Source organism: Moschus berezovskii, chromosome 7 (assembly GCF_049115385.1).
Source record: "Moschus berezovskii isolate FMDL1 chromosome 7, NW_MosBer_1.0, whole genome shotgun sequence".
NCBI classification, from domain to species: domain Eukaryota; kingdom Metazoa; phylum Chordata; class Mammalia; order Artiodactyla; family Moschidae; genus Moschus; species Moschus berezovskii.
Genome location: NC_142466.1, coordinates 42,907,953 through 42,922,087, shown reverse-complemented (window position 1 = coordinate 42,922,087; position 14,135 = coordinate 42,907,953). Strand labels below are relative to the sequence as shown.

General features: G+C 37.4%; 1 protein-coding gene across 4 annotated transcripts in view; it reads right to left on the bottom strand.

Moving 5' to 3' along the window:
• Positions 1–14,135, bottom strand: part of PTPRD (protein tyrosine phosphatase receptor type D) — a 581,445-nt gene that overhangs the window by 479,463 nt on the left and 87,847 nt on the right. The window lies entirely within an intron of this gene.

Genomic DNA, 14,135 nt, shown 5'->3' with positions numbered 1-14,135 from the left:
CTTGTGATTCACGTTGATGTATGGCAGAGACCACCGCAACACTGCAAAATGACTGTCCAAACATCAATCTTACTCTGTGGATAGGTCCTCCCAAAGCATGGACCTATAAACAGGTAAAAGGAAGTAATAATCCTCAACTAATGACCTGCTTTCAGAGCACATTCTTTCTTTTCCTTCTATGAAATAGGAAGAAACTTGTTTAATGATAAAGTCAATTTGTTTAATGATAAACTCAATGAAGCATCTGTAAACAAATATTTATTCAACATCAACTCTTTGTATCTGACCTCCTGCTAATACATGTCAGACCCAAAGAAGATTAGATGAGGGCAACACCTCTAAGAAATCTGCTGTGTGTTTGGAAACACAGGAATATGAAAATGAGATGCGCATGATATGTTAACAACCAAATAAATGGTTTGAACAATAAATATCCATATACGCTTAGAAAACAAAATTGTGCTGTTTGCAGAGATGTAGATGGACCTCAAGATTGTCATACAGACTAAAGTCAGTCAGAAAGAGAAAAACAAACATCGTATATTAACACATATAAGTGGAATCTAGAAAAATGGTATAGATGAACATATCTGCAAAGCAGAAACAGAGACACAGATGCAGAGAACAAACCCATGGATACGAAGGGGAGATGGGATGGACTGTGAGATAGGACTGACATATATACACTACTATGTATACAATAGATAATCAATGAGAACCAACTGTATAGCACAGGGAATTCTGCTGGGCTCTGTGGTGACCTAAGGAAATCTGGGAAAGAGGGATATGTGTGTATATATATAGCAGATTCACTTTGCTGTACAGCAGAAACTAACACAAAGTTGTAAAGCAACTGTACTCCAATTAAAAGAAAAATAGTCAGAGGCTGATATATTCAAAATATTTTCAGGAACCAATAAATTGGCCATTGTATAGCTTTGGTATGACAAGGATTTGACATATGGGTAAACCCAGTATGTGGTAGGCCTTTAAGGCAAGTTGACTTTATCTGCAGGGCAGTAAACCTCAACCATCAGCAGAAAAAGTAGAGATAAAGTTGGAATTATTACCCCTCAAAGTGCGCATATAAACATCAAACGTCTTAAAGGGAAAAAGGACTCGGCTGACAGCAAAGACTGCCTTTTGGATATTAGTGAATGAGGTAATAATAAATCATAATACACTGTATTCACAGACTACTTATACAAGTAATCCCACTGCCATGATAATATAATCTCAATTTTGTCCTAAATGACATTACACATTTCTGATTTCCTTGGGAACGATATCCATATAAAACACATGATAACCATTTTACAGTTTGAAATCTTGATCCCACAGAAGCAGTCGAGTGCTTGGGCTGAGCGGGTGTTACTTTCCTCACTTTGTCATTATCTTATTTCAAGAAGGCTCTGGAGACAATCCCTGACATCTCCATGTTTCGACTTCCATCTGTGTGAAATGAAATAATGACTGCCTCCTCCCTACCTCATCAAAATCAGTAAGCAACAAAAGCACATTAAAATCAGGGATGCAGGAAGGATTGAAAGGAAAAAAAGCTTCTGTCCATTGTCATTAAAAAACAAAACAAAGTTTAGCCAGCCTAATTCATCTGGGGTTCCATGAGGTAATTAGGCCCTACAGAGTATAATCTGAATGATTCTTTTTTCAATTCTCCCAAGGATGTTATAAAGCTGGTACCATTCTAGATGCACAGGCCAGAAGTTAACTCATTACACACAATAAATGCCTTAGATCATTAGCACTGAATTTTCTTGTGAACTCTGGACGAGAAAAGCTGACACTGTATGTGATACACAAATTAGGCCAAAGTATTTGATGTCATATTATTTTTTTTAAAAAAGCTCTATGTTTGCAGCCCTATAGATTCAACGCCCCCCCCCCCATATTGTAAAGAAAAATAAAACAGTCTGGAGTAATGCTAAATTGAATGGCCCATAAATTTGGAGATGTTACATACAAGGAACAAAAGAGTAAATGCTCTCATACCTTACCTTTTATAAAGCATTTTTTGAACAGAATTTGTGACTTAACACCTAATATTTTTGTGGCTCATTCAAAATTCTACAAAACATGCTTCTGAAAGACTAACATTCTTCTTCCTGTTTTAAAGATGAGGACAATGAGACCAAGGAGAAATAACCTCCCTAATACCTAAAGTTGATGTGAAGCAGAGGTTCAATTTCAAGTAAGGTTAATTAGAAGAAAGAGTGATTCCTTTTACAGCCATTTTACAAAAACTCAAAATAGGGTTTATCTTCATGGGCAGATGAGACAACACGTTCAGAGGAGTAACCAGTGTCTGGTCTCAAAGCTCAGTGCTAGCAAGTTTCTGACTATGAATCTTATATAACCTGCAAAGCCATGGCTGAGGCCAAAAAAAAAAAAAGTACTTCAAAATGGCTTCTCTGGGTTGAAGTATGTTCTTGCAAAAATTTATAACATTAAACCTAATCTCTGGAATTTCAGAATGTGACCTAATTTGTAGATGGCATCTTTACAGAAGTTATTAGGTGAGTTCTAATTCAACATAACTGACATCCTTATAAGAAGAGGAAATGTGGATACAGATACACTCAGAGGGAAGACAACGGGCAGACAGAGAGATGATCAGCTTCAAACTGAGGAGAGAGAAGCCTGGGGCAGATCCTGCCTCACAGCCCACAGAAGGAACAAGCTCTACTGACACTTTGGACTTCTAGCCTCCAGATCATTGAGATAATTAATTTCTATTGTTTAAGTCACCTGGTATGTGGTACTTTGTGTGTGGTAACCCTAGAAAACTGACCAAACCAAAATTAAACATTATTGGATCAAAATTCAAAAACCAGATAAGTACAAAATGAATTTTTCTGTAAATTTGGTTCCGAGGCTACCAAAGCTTAAAATTGCACTAAGTCTTTTTAGAACACTTTATCTAAGGCAATAACATAAAATCTCACTATTGTTTTTGATTAAAAAAAAAAAAGATCTATACTTTTATAAAAATAAAAAACTACATTTAACCCTAGATTATAGGATTACTTAAAGTATTCATTTTATGGTGAATGCTAATATACATGTTTTATAGTGATAGTCTGATTCTTTAAAAATTATCATAATTACACATCATAAAAACTGGAAAAGATCAGTTTTCATTCCAATCCCAAAGAAAGGCAATGCCAAAGAATGTTCAAACTACCACACAATTGCACTCATCTCACACACAAGCCAAGTAGTGCTCAAAATTCTCCAAGCTAGGCTTCAACAGTACATGAACTGAGAACTTCCGGATATTCAAAAGGGATTTAGAAAAGGCAGAGGAAACAGAGATCATATTTTGCCAACATCCACTGGATCACAGAAAAAGCAAGAGAATTACAGAAAAAACAACTACTCTGCTTCATTGACTACACTAAAGCCTTTGATTGTGTGGATCACAACAAACTGCGGAAAATTCTTAAAGAGATGGGAATACCAGACCACCTGACCTGCCTCCTGAGAAATCTGTACGAAAGTCAAGAAGCAACAGTTAGAACTAGACATAGAACAATGAATTGGTTCAAAATTGGGAAAGGAGTACATCGAGGCTGCATATTGTCACCGTGCATATTTAAATTATATGCAATATCCATTATGAGAAATGCCAGGGTGGATGAAGCACAAGCTAGACTCAAGATTGCTGGGAGAAATATCAATATCCTCAGACATGCAGAGACACTACCATTATGGCAGAAAGCAATGAGGAAATAAAGAACCTTTTGATGAAAGTGAAAGAGGAGACTGAAAAAGCTGGCTTAAAAATCAACATTCAAAAAATGAAGATCATGGCATCCGGTCCCATCACTTCATGGCGAATAGATGGGGAAATAATGGAAACAGTGGCAGACTTTATTTTCTTGGAATCCAAAATCACTGCAGATAGCTACTGCAGTCACAACATTAAAAGACGCTTGCTCCTTGGAAGAAAAACTATGACAAAACTAGACAGTGTATTAAAAAGCAGAGACATTACTCTGCCAACAAAGGTCTGTACTGTCAAAGCTATGGTTTTTCCAATAGTCATGTATGGATGTGAGAGTTGGACAATGAATAAAGCTGAATGACAAAGAATTGATGCTTTTGAACTGTGGTATTGGAGAAGACTCTTGAGAGTCCCTTAGACAGTAAGTAAATCAAATTAGTCAATCTTAAAGGAAATCAGTCCTGAATATTTGTTGGAAGGACTGATGCTGAAGCTCCAATAGTTTGGCCACCTGATGAGAACAGACTCATTAGAAAAGACCCTAAGACTGGGAAAGCTTGAAGAACAGGAGAAAAAGGGGACAAGAGAGATTGAGATGGTTGGATGGCATCACCGACTCGAGGGACATGTGTTTGAGCAAGCTCCGGGAGTTGGTGATAGGGACTGTCATGCTACCATCCACGGGATCCCAAACAGTCAGACACAACTGAGCGACTGAACTGATGTGTAACTACATATATGTAATATTATGGAATGTCTATATATTTAAATTTTAGCAGGTTCTAATTATTTTATTATGCAATACAAAATCAATATATATGCTTTGGGAAGTACATTAAACAGGCCTATTTTCCAATTATCTACTTAATCCACAAAGGTAATTCTACATACTGTGTCAAAAATTAATACTGGAGATAATTTATACTTTTAAAACCTAAATCAACTGAACATTCTCCTTATTACAAGTAACGAGAAGGCAATGGCAAGCCACTCCAGTACTCTTGCCTAGAAAATCCCATGGATGGAGGAGCCTGGTAGGCTGCAGTCCGTGGGGTCGCTAAGGGTCGGACACGACTGAGCGACTTCACTTTCACTTTTCACTTTCTGCTTTCACACATTGGAGAAGGAAATGGCAACCCACTCCAGTGTTCTTGCCTGGAGAATCCCAGGGACAGGGGAGCCTGGTGGGCTTCCGTCTATGGGGTCGCACAGAGTCGGACACAACTGAAGTGACTCAGCAGCAGCAGCAGCATGTACTCTTTGCAAAAAGATACCATCTTCAAACCTCATTATATTCTGAGTTCTGTGCTGTCTTTTAATTGATAAGAGCACAATATAATTATTTTTTACAGGCGAAGATGATGACAAAATGATAATAAGATCTATTTCATTTGATGTCCTTTTGGATGATCTATCCACAGACTGATTAATGAAAGAGACACAGAATAATGCCCAATAAATGTTAGCTAATGAAATTATTCAGAAAAAACATTTACTTCTGCTTTATTGACTACACTTAAGCCTTTGACTGTGTGGATCACAACAAACTGGAAAATTCTTAAAGAGATGGGAATACCAGACCACCTTACTTGCCTCCTGAGAAACCTGTATGCAGGTCCAGAAGCAACAGTTAGAACCAGACATGGAACAAGAGACTGGTTCAAAATTGGGATAGGATTGTGTCAAGGCTGCATATTATAATTAAAAGGCAAAAAAAAAAAAAAGGCAAGAAACACTAGTGGTTAGATAAAGAATAATCTAGTGAAGTATACTGTCAGTGATAAAATCTTAACATTCTACTTTTTCACTATCAATGACATTTCTTTGTATGACTCTTTTCATAAAGCTATGTTCCACATGATATTGATGATTATGGATGGAGAGGCCAATCAAACTATAGGAGAAAGATTGATCAAGATGGTAGAATAAGAGGACGTGGAGCTCATGTCCCCCATGAACATAAGAAGCATACATCTACATGTGGGCCAACTCTCAGTGAAAACAAACTGGAAATTGGCAGAAGGACTTCTATAAAACAAAAGCTGTAAGAACTCCACACTCGTAATCAGGTAGGAAGGAAAGAAAGTGATTGGGTTCAGACCTGTGCCCTGGGAAGAGACCCAGAGGAAAAGGAGTTTGCAAGAGTGGACATGTGCCCAGGGGTACTGAAGGGGGACCACAGATTGGGCACCCCAGTCCTGGTCTTATGCGGGTAGTCAAGCCCCACTGTCAGGTTGGAAGACCACTGCATTACCATCTGGTTGTGTGAAGCCTGGGCTCCACTCATGTGTAGTACACAAGCACAGCCCTGCCCCTGAGGCAGGATGGACAGAGGTCTGCTCTGTGACTACCAGGATTTCACCACCAATTCAGTGCAGCCCAGTCTGACACAAGTGAAAACTCCAGTTTCGCTTATGCCACGTCGGTACAGCACAGGATTTAGGAGCCATGACCAGGAAGGAGATTCCACTGTGTGATGCAGATGGGACCTGATTCCAGGGCAGAGTCTGAAGTTGATGTAGGGGAGGAGGTGGTCAGATTCAAGCAGCACATAGAAGCAAACCAGCCCTCCGCTGACAGCCACTCCACCACAGCTCACCCACCAGTAAATGAGGAGAGTTCATGTGGACCCCTCCTGTCCTGCAGAATGGATCCACAACAAGGCAGGGATGGCAGTAGCCAGGGGAAGTGTCTGGCTGGAAGGCACAAAAGGCGACCAGCACCTGAGGCTGTGTATGAACCGAGCAAGTGAAACAACACTGGTGCCTGCACAGGAAGCACACTGGAGAAAGCTCAGGCCTCTGTCTGCTACTGGCATGAGCTGAGAGCCCACACGGGCCCCATGTCTTTCAGAACTCCCCTGTCTGTGAGGTAAAAGAAAAGGGAAAACACACAATTATAGGGAACAGAGCCAACTCAGCCCCAACACTAAGGGGCCAGCAATCTGGACCAGACCCTCACTCTAAGAGGGTGACGATGGCCACTGAGTGGCAGGGAAGTCCTGCCTCACGCCAGGGTCCAGCTTGTGCCATGCCATCTCCATCCTCACCCCTTACCAAACTGATGGCTGCCAATACACCGCAAGGAAAGATATGACTTGTGTCCACATCAAATCCAGCTCTCCCTCCAAAGGAGTCTGCTCACACATGAGAACATCCCATCAATACCAAAATAGGTAACCATGACCTAAGTTCAGAGAGGTGGAGAAAGTTATGCAAAATGAAAAGGCAGAGGGGCTGCTCTCAATTGCAAGAGCAATAGGGGAAAAAAAGTCTGAAAAATAAATGATGCAGAAATAAATAATTATGAGATAAAGAATTCAAAGTAATAAAAAAAAAGTGTTAACTAAATTATGGGGAAAAAAGATGTATACAGGGAGAATTTTAACAAGGAACTAGAAAACATAAGAAAGACTCAATCAGAAATGAAGAATTCAATAGCCAAATCTGGAAAACAGAACAATGGAATTCAAAAAATCAGGAGAGGATAAAAATTATGAATGCAATATAAGAGACCACTGAGATAACATTAAGCATACCAACATTACCTTATAGAAATCCTAGAAAGAAGAGAGTGAGAAGGACACTGAAAATGTATTACAGAACATTATGGCTAAAAATTTCTAAACCCAAAGAAGGAAATATAACAGATATCCAGGCACTGGAAATACAGAGGGTACCAAACAAGATGAACCAAAAAAGACCCACATCAAGACATACCATAATTAAAATGGCAGAAGATAAAGAGAGAATTCTAAAGACAGCAAGAGAGAAATAGAGTCACATACAAGGGACCCCCATAAGGCTATCAGTTGATTTCCCTGTAGAAACTTTGCAGGCCAGAAGGGACTGGCAGCAAAGTGCTGAAAGGGAAAAATCTTCAACCTACAACATTCTACCCAGTGAGATTATCACTTTAAAACAGAAAGATAAAGAAAGAACTTCTCAGAAAAGCAAAAGCTAAGAGTTCATCAATATTAAATCTACCTGCAAAAAAGTGTTAAAGGATCTTCTCTAATTGGTAAATAAGTAAAAATGTATAGAAAGGTAAAGTCTCACCAGGAAAAGCAAACACTAAAACACAGTATAGACTGGGAATCAACATAGGCAGAATACTCTTTAATAAAATAGTAGCCATGTATTTTGGATCTGTCTCCTAAGGCAAAGGAAAGAAAAGGAAAGATACACAAATGGGACCTAATTAAATTTAAAAGCTTTTGCACAGCAAAGGAAACCATCCACCGAACAAAAACACATCCTCCAGAATAGGAGAAAACATGAGCAACAAGGGGTTAATATTCAAGACATATAAAGAGCTCTACAATTCAGTATAAGAAAATACAATCAAAATCAGGACAGAAGACCTGAACAGACATTTTTCCAAAGACATAGAGATGGAACAGGAACATGAAAAGATGCTGAACACTGCTAATTATAAGAGAAAGGCAAATTAAAATAACAATGAGATATCACCTCATATCTGTCAGGATGGCCATCATCAAATGTTTACAAGTAACAAATACCAGTTACTTAGGATATGGGAACCCATGTACAATAACACTGGGGATATAAACTGGTACAGCCACTATGAAAAACAGTATGTTTTCCTCAAAAAGCTAAAAATAGAACTATCATATTACCCAGCAATTGTGCTCCTGGGTATATAGCTGAGAAAAAATGAGATATTCTGGCCATCTGATAAAAAGAGCTGACTCGCTGGAAAAGTCCCTGAGGCTGGGAAAGTTTGAGGGCAGGAGGAGAAGGGGGCGACAGAGGATGAGATGGTTAGATGGCATTATCAACTCAACAGACATGAGTTTGAGCAAATTCCAGGAGACAGTGATAGGGAAGCCTGGCTTGCTGTAGTCCATGGGGAAACAAAGAGTCGGCCATGACTGAGTGACAACAACAATTTGAAACTATATATGTACCCCAATATTCACAGTAACACTATTTATAATAACCAAGATATGGAAACAACCCAAATGTCCATCAATAGACAAATGGACAAAGAAGATACACACACACACACACCAAGGAATATTACTCAGTTTAAAAAAAATAAGAGAATGAAATTTTGCCATTTTCAGCACCAGGAATGTATCTAGAGAAAGATATGTACTGTGTGTTATCACTTATACCTAGAATATAGAAAATAAAGCAAAAGAATATATATGCAAAACAGAATCACAAATATAGAAGACAAACTAGTGATTACCAGTGAAGAGAGGGGCAAGATAGGCGTGTGGGATAAACAGATACAAATTACTATGTATAAAACAGGTAAGCAACAAAGATGTATTATACAGCACAAAGAAACCATAATCATTATCTTATAATAACTTTTAACAGAGTATAATCTGTAAAGACAGTGACTCACTTAGCTGGACACCTGAAACTCATATAATATTGTAAATCAACTATACTTCAATTTAAAAAAAAATAATGATTACAGTAGAAATGCTCCTTCAAAGGATTTTATAACCCAAAGTCTTTACACAAAAATTGGCAGGTGCAAGATAAGCTGAAAAGAGCTAAGATATATCTTCTAAGAATACACAGTCATAAGAACACATAGTCACACACTGCAAAGCTCATTTACACAGAAACTTATACAAATAAGTAATAATACTGCTAACAATAGTTGTGGTGCAAAGAAAATAAATAAAAAGATAAAGGTTTCAAAAAAAAAAAAAAAGGAAAGATCACTAAATTCTGCCACTGTAGTGGAAAATGAGAGATGCAGTTACGAAGTTTGAGTTTTAAATATATGTGCAAAGTATCTTAAGAGTGGGAACATTTTCCTTGCTTCTGTAGTCCCAGATGTGTCATTAACAAAGGAATCATAACGGGTCAAATGAACCCAGATGTACACCCAGATGTACAATTTAGATGCATGAGAAATGGTATGGAAGGCAAAAAGTAAGAAGAGTAAGACTGAAGATCATACCCGTTAGTTTTACTGTCCTAAATTACGTAAGTTCAGGGGATATCTATGTCTGTCTGTCTATAAGTCATAATAAAACCTTTATATCAGAGCTTTCCTGACTGAATTATAAGTGTAATTTTCAGTGACTGTTTTTTTGGTATTCCCTAGGATTTTTTATCATCTCAAATCTTCACTGAGGCCAGAGAGATTTAGATTTAGCTTTAAACACTAAAATGAGACTGACTTTTTGGATTTTATTTTCCTGTGAAGAGTATAAAATAAGCATCATTATTGTTGGGACTATATCAGTAAAAGTGATTATTACCTTCATAGGAATTCTTAAACCCCCAGGGAAATCAGCTATGCTGACAGGATACAGATTCACTACCAAAATAATAACAACTGCTCCTTAGCATAAATCATTTATCATTTTTCTAATTTAATCCAATTCCTTGCATTTTCCTTAAATATACTAGTAAATAAATAATTTGCTCCTCAACATCATTACTCTGGCATGGAGGAAAGAAAGCAATACAGACTAACCTATCAAGTCGCCAGATGAACGGGCTTCTTCAATAGAACAGGCTCTTTCAAAATTAATGGCCTGCTTCAGCATGATGAGTGCCCAGGACAGGAAATATTTATGGTTTTTCTCCTAACTTCTGACCCTTGAAATTAAAAGCACTTTCTCCACCTCCTCTGTTCCAGTTAACCCGTAGGAAAAATGTCTCTCTCTATGGCAGGGAGAAATTTTTATGATACCCAGAGATACAGCTATATATATACATAAACATATATATATGGATGTGAGTCATTACAGAGCATCCCTAAAAAGTTACCTTCCAATGGTGAGGAAAAGCACAGGATAACTTGGGACAAAGGGTCAATGGCCTTTGCCATGTCCATTCACCCACAAGCTAACCCCCAAGCTAAGACAAAGGTACTTTCCAGAGTGACACTGAAACACTCACAAAACTTCTGCACTGTCCAACAGGCCTCTATTGCTAATAACCAGTCTAAGGGTTCAGGAATCTCAGGATCCTGGTCTAGACAGATACACAGATGCCAGCAGTAGGCATCAATCAAATTAGGCTTCCTGTCAAACAAAGATGAATTCCAGCTAGCTAAGATCTACCAGAGAAAAACATTCTCTCTGTTTGTACTCATTTGTTTCAAGAGAGTAGAGCAGACCGTACCACAATCAAAATATAGAATTCCAATGATAAATAATAGTGGCAATGATAATGCATTGGTATACTAATATATATTACACAAAGTATAAATGCAATATTATAAATATAATGCATTGTTATCACTTCTCATATAAAGGTTAGAAAAAAGACAGCACGTTTGAGACAGAGGTGTTCTCAAAAAATAAAAAGATGGTAGGCCAGTAAAACTGACTGCAGACTGCATGTTCTAGAATCATGAAAGAATTATTTTCTATTGTTTTAGGCCACCAAGTTTATAGTAATCTGTTACAACAGCCACAGGTAAATAATAAGCCAAACTGAAATCCTTAGTGCTTTTGTTATATATAGTTTCCAAGCTGCAAATTAAAAAATTGTTTGCATTGAGTACATATAAACAGTGGTTACAGAAAAACCAACCAAATTAACTCCATTTTAAAGACAAAAAACCTTAGGTACCATCTTTTTTAAGTTTCTGAAAGCACTCCTTTTTTTTTTCTTTTTTGTTTTACTAGGGGGAAATGGTCTAAGTTACCATTGTCAATGTATCAGACGAAAATTTCTCATCAAAAACAAGACCATAAGCACAAAGACAAGCAAAACACAAACAATCACATTTCATGAAATGCACAAAACACTTTTTTTTTTTAAAATTCCTTTTGTAAGCTCGCTTCAACCTAGTAAAGTCAAAGCTGAACTATTTTTCTCTTGATAATTTATTTGGGGAAAGAGAATGCTCTCTGAATGTCACAGTTTGAGGGTTCATTAAAACTTACTGGGGGATTTTTTTAATAATAAAATACAAATATTAAAAGTGAATGGAGTGTTAATTACTTGAAAACGTGAAACCATTTGCAGTATTTAAAACAAATTAAGAATACTCTGTTACTCTAATTATTTCAGGACTGAAGTCAAGTCTTAGTTCTCTGTGTTTGCTGGGCATATGGCATTACATTAGACATGACACATATGTGAAACATGTTTTTTCTCCTTCCAACTCTACATGTTTTACTGTGATGTAAGCCATATGTTTCATTACAAAGGGTGGTATGAAAAGGCTATTGCTAGAGAGGCAAACTCTTGACTCAGAAATCATCAATATAGAAAGGACTCTTCATTAAAAACGCATTACTGTTTTGCTTCAAGGCATTTACCTTATGTTCCCAGTAACACCCTGACAGTTTAGAGATTAAAAACATCTGGATTTTAGGCATTAAGATGTTAGGGATTATGGGTCTGATGCTAAAAATACAGACCATTATGGAATACTCAAAATAATGGGCTATTTGGTGGAGAAAGGGATCCTGTGATGAATAAATTAACATATAATCATTTCATGATTAAACACATTTCATGATTGATCATGAAGACACATAGGTTAAAAATTTCAGTGCCTATATTATCCCTTGTTTATAAACTAGACAACCTCTAAGATACTGTTAAGCTACCATCTTAATTTTAGAAGTCTATTTTAGCTGTGTAGTGAAAGTGAAGTCGCTCAGTCATGTCCGACTCTTTGCGACCCCATGGACTGTAGCCAATCAGGCTCCTCTGTCCATGGGATTCTCCAGGCAAGAATACTGGAGTGGGTTGGCATTTCCTTCTCCAGGGATTTTAGCTGTGTGGCAATGATTAAATAATTACGTAGGTTCCTTTTAGGACCAGGAGGTAAAAGCAAATGCCCTCTGAGCTAAAATTATGACTCTTGTGATCGCCAAATGCTAAATAAATTTTAAACACATATGTAGGTGCTTAAAGGTATCTACAATCTCTTTGCTACTCCTCCCCTCAAGAGATAGGGCATAATTCTACTCCCTTTGAGTGTGGGCTGGACTTAGTGACTCACTTCTAGAGAACAGATTATAACAGAGGTGACAGGATGATGTGTCCAAGATAAAGTTATATAAAGACTATGACTTCTAACTTGGGTGTCCACTCCACTGCTTGCTTTAACCCTCTTTTGAGGACTTACAGGCAGCCTTTGCTGGGAGCTACATGAGGAAAAACCGAGGTCTGTTAGCTACTCTGTGTGACATTGGAAGTAGATACTCTTAGTACTGCCAATGGCTATGTGAGTGAACCCAGAAGCTAATATACTTCCAGTAAAGCTTTGAGATAATGGCAGCTGTAAAGTTCCCTTGACTGCAACCTCATGAGAGACCCTAAGTTAGCAATACACAGTTAAGTTAGTTTGTATTCTTGATTCACAAAAAATGTGACATGATAAATGTTAAGTGATTAAATTTGGGATGCTTTGTTACACAGCAGTAGCTAACTATTTCAATATGTAATAAGAATAAAGTGTGCTGGGACAGAGGTAAGGCCAGAGAATCAATCTGGATCTCCAAACCAAGGACTATGACTTTTCAGTTGTAGGACAGTGAAAAGATCACATTACTCCTCAAGGCGTCATTTGCCCATCTACACAAGAAAGGTGTTACTCAAAATTATTTCCAAGATTCCTCCTGGCCATGAAAATGTAGGACTCTAAGCTATAGAGAGGCCTCTCTAATCTCCATATAAGAAAAGATGACCACTGGAAATTCCTTGCACTGAGAGCTAGCTGCTTTTCAGGCCCTCTTGAGAAGAGCCTGGATTATCATTGGTACTGACCATACCAAGACTTTTCTTCTACTGGATAGCAAACATAAGTAGAAAACATATACTATTTCTTACAACTCTGGTATGCTATATTTCTGACCAAGCTTTCAGAACAAAGAAAAGGGATAATGCCCCTTATCAAATTAAACCAAAATAACCACATAAATAAGGAAGTTAGCTAAAATATTTCTCTATATTCTTTGAATTGATACTTTCCCTTATGGGACTTACCCACAGATAATTTACATAAAACCCCAAAGATACATGTACATTTATGAAAGCATTTTTTTAATGACAAAATTATTTTAAAATGTGAATGCCATCAGTGAGGGTATATTTACATATGGAAAGGTGGTCATGATTCATCCTGAATGAAAAGAACAAACTGAAAAAGCTATGTTAGAGATCTCAAATTTAGATACATATCACCAGAAACTTTAAATTTCTTTTATTTTTTTTTCCTTTTCTCTCTAGCTTTCTTCAATTCTGATGCTCACAACACATACCAGAATAGATAAGTAAGAATCTCTCAAGGTGAGACCCAGATATTAGTATATTTTTGAAGCCTGCTTGGTAATTCCAACATAAAACCAAAGTTGAGAACTACTTGAGAATGGTCTCATTTGAGTTACTGAAAAAAAGGTCCACTAACGTATGTATACATATCCACA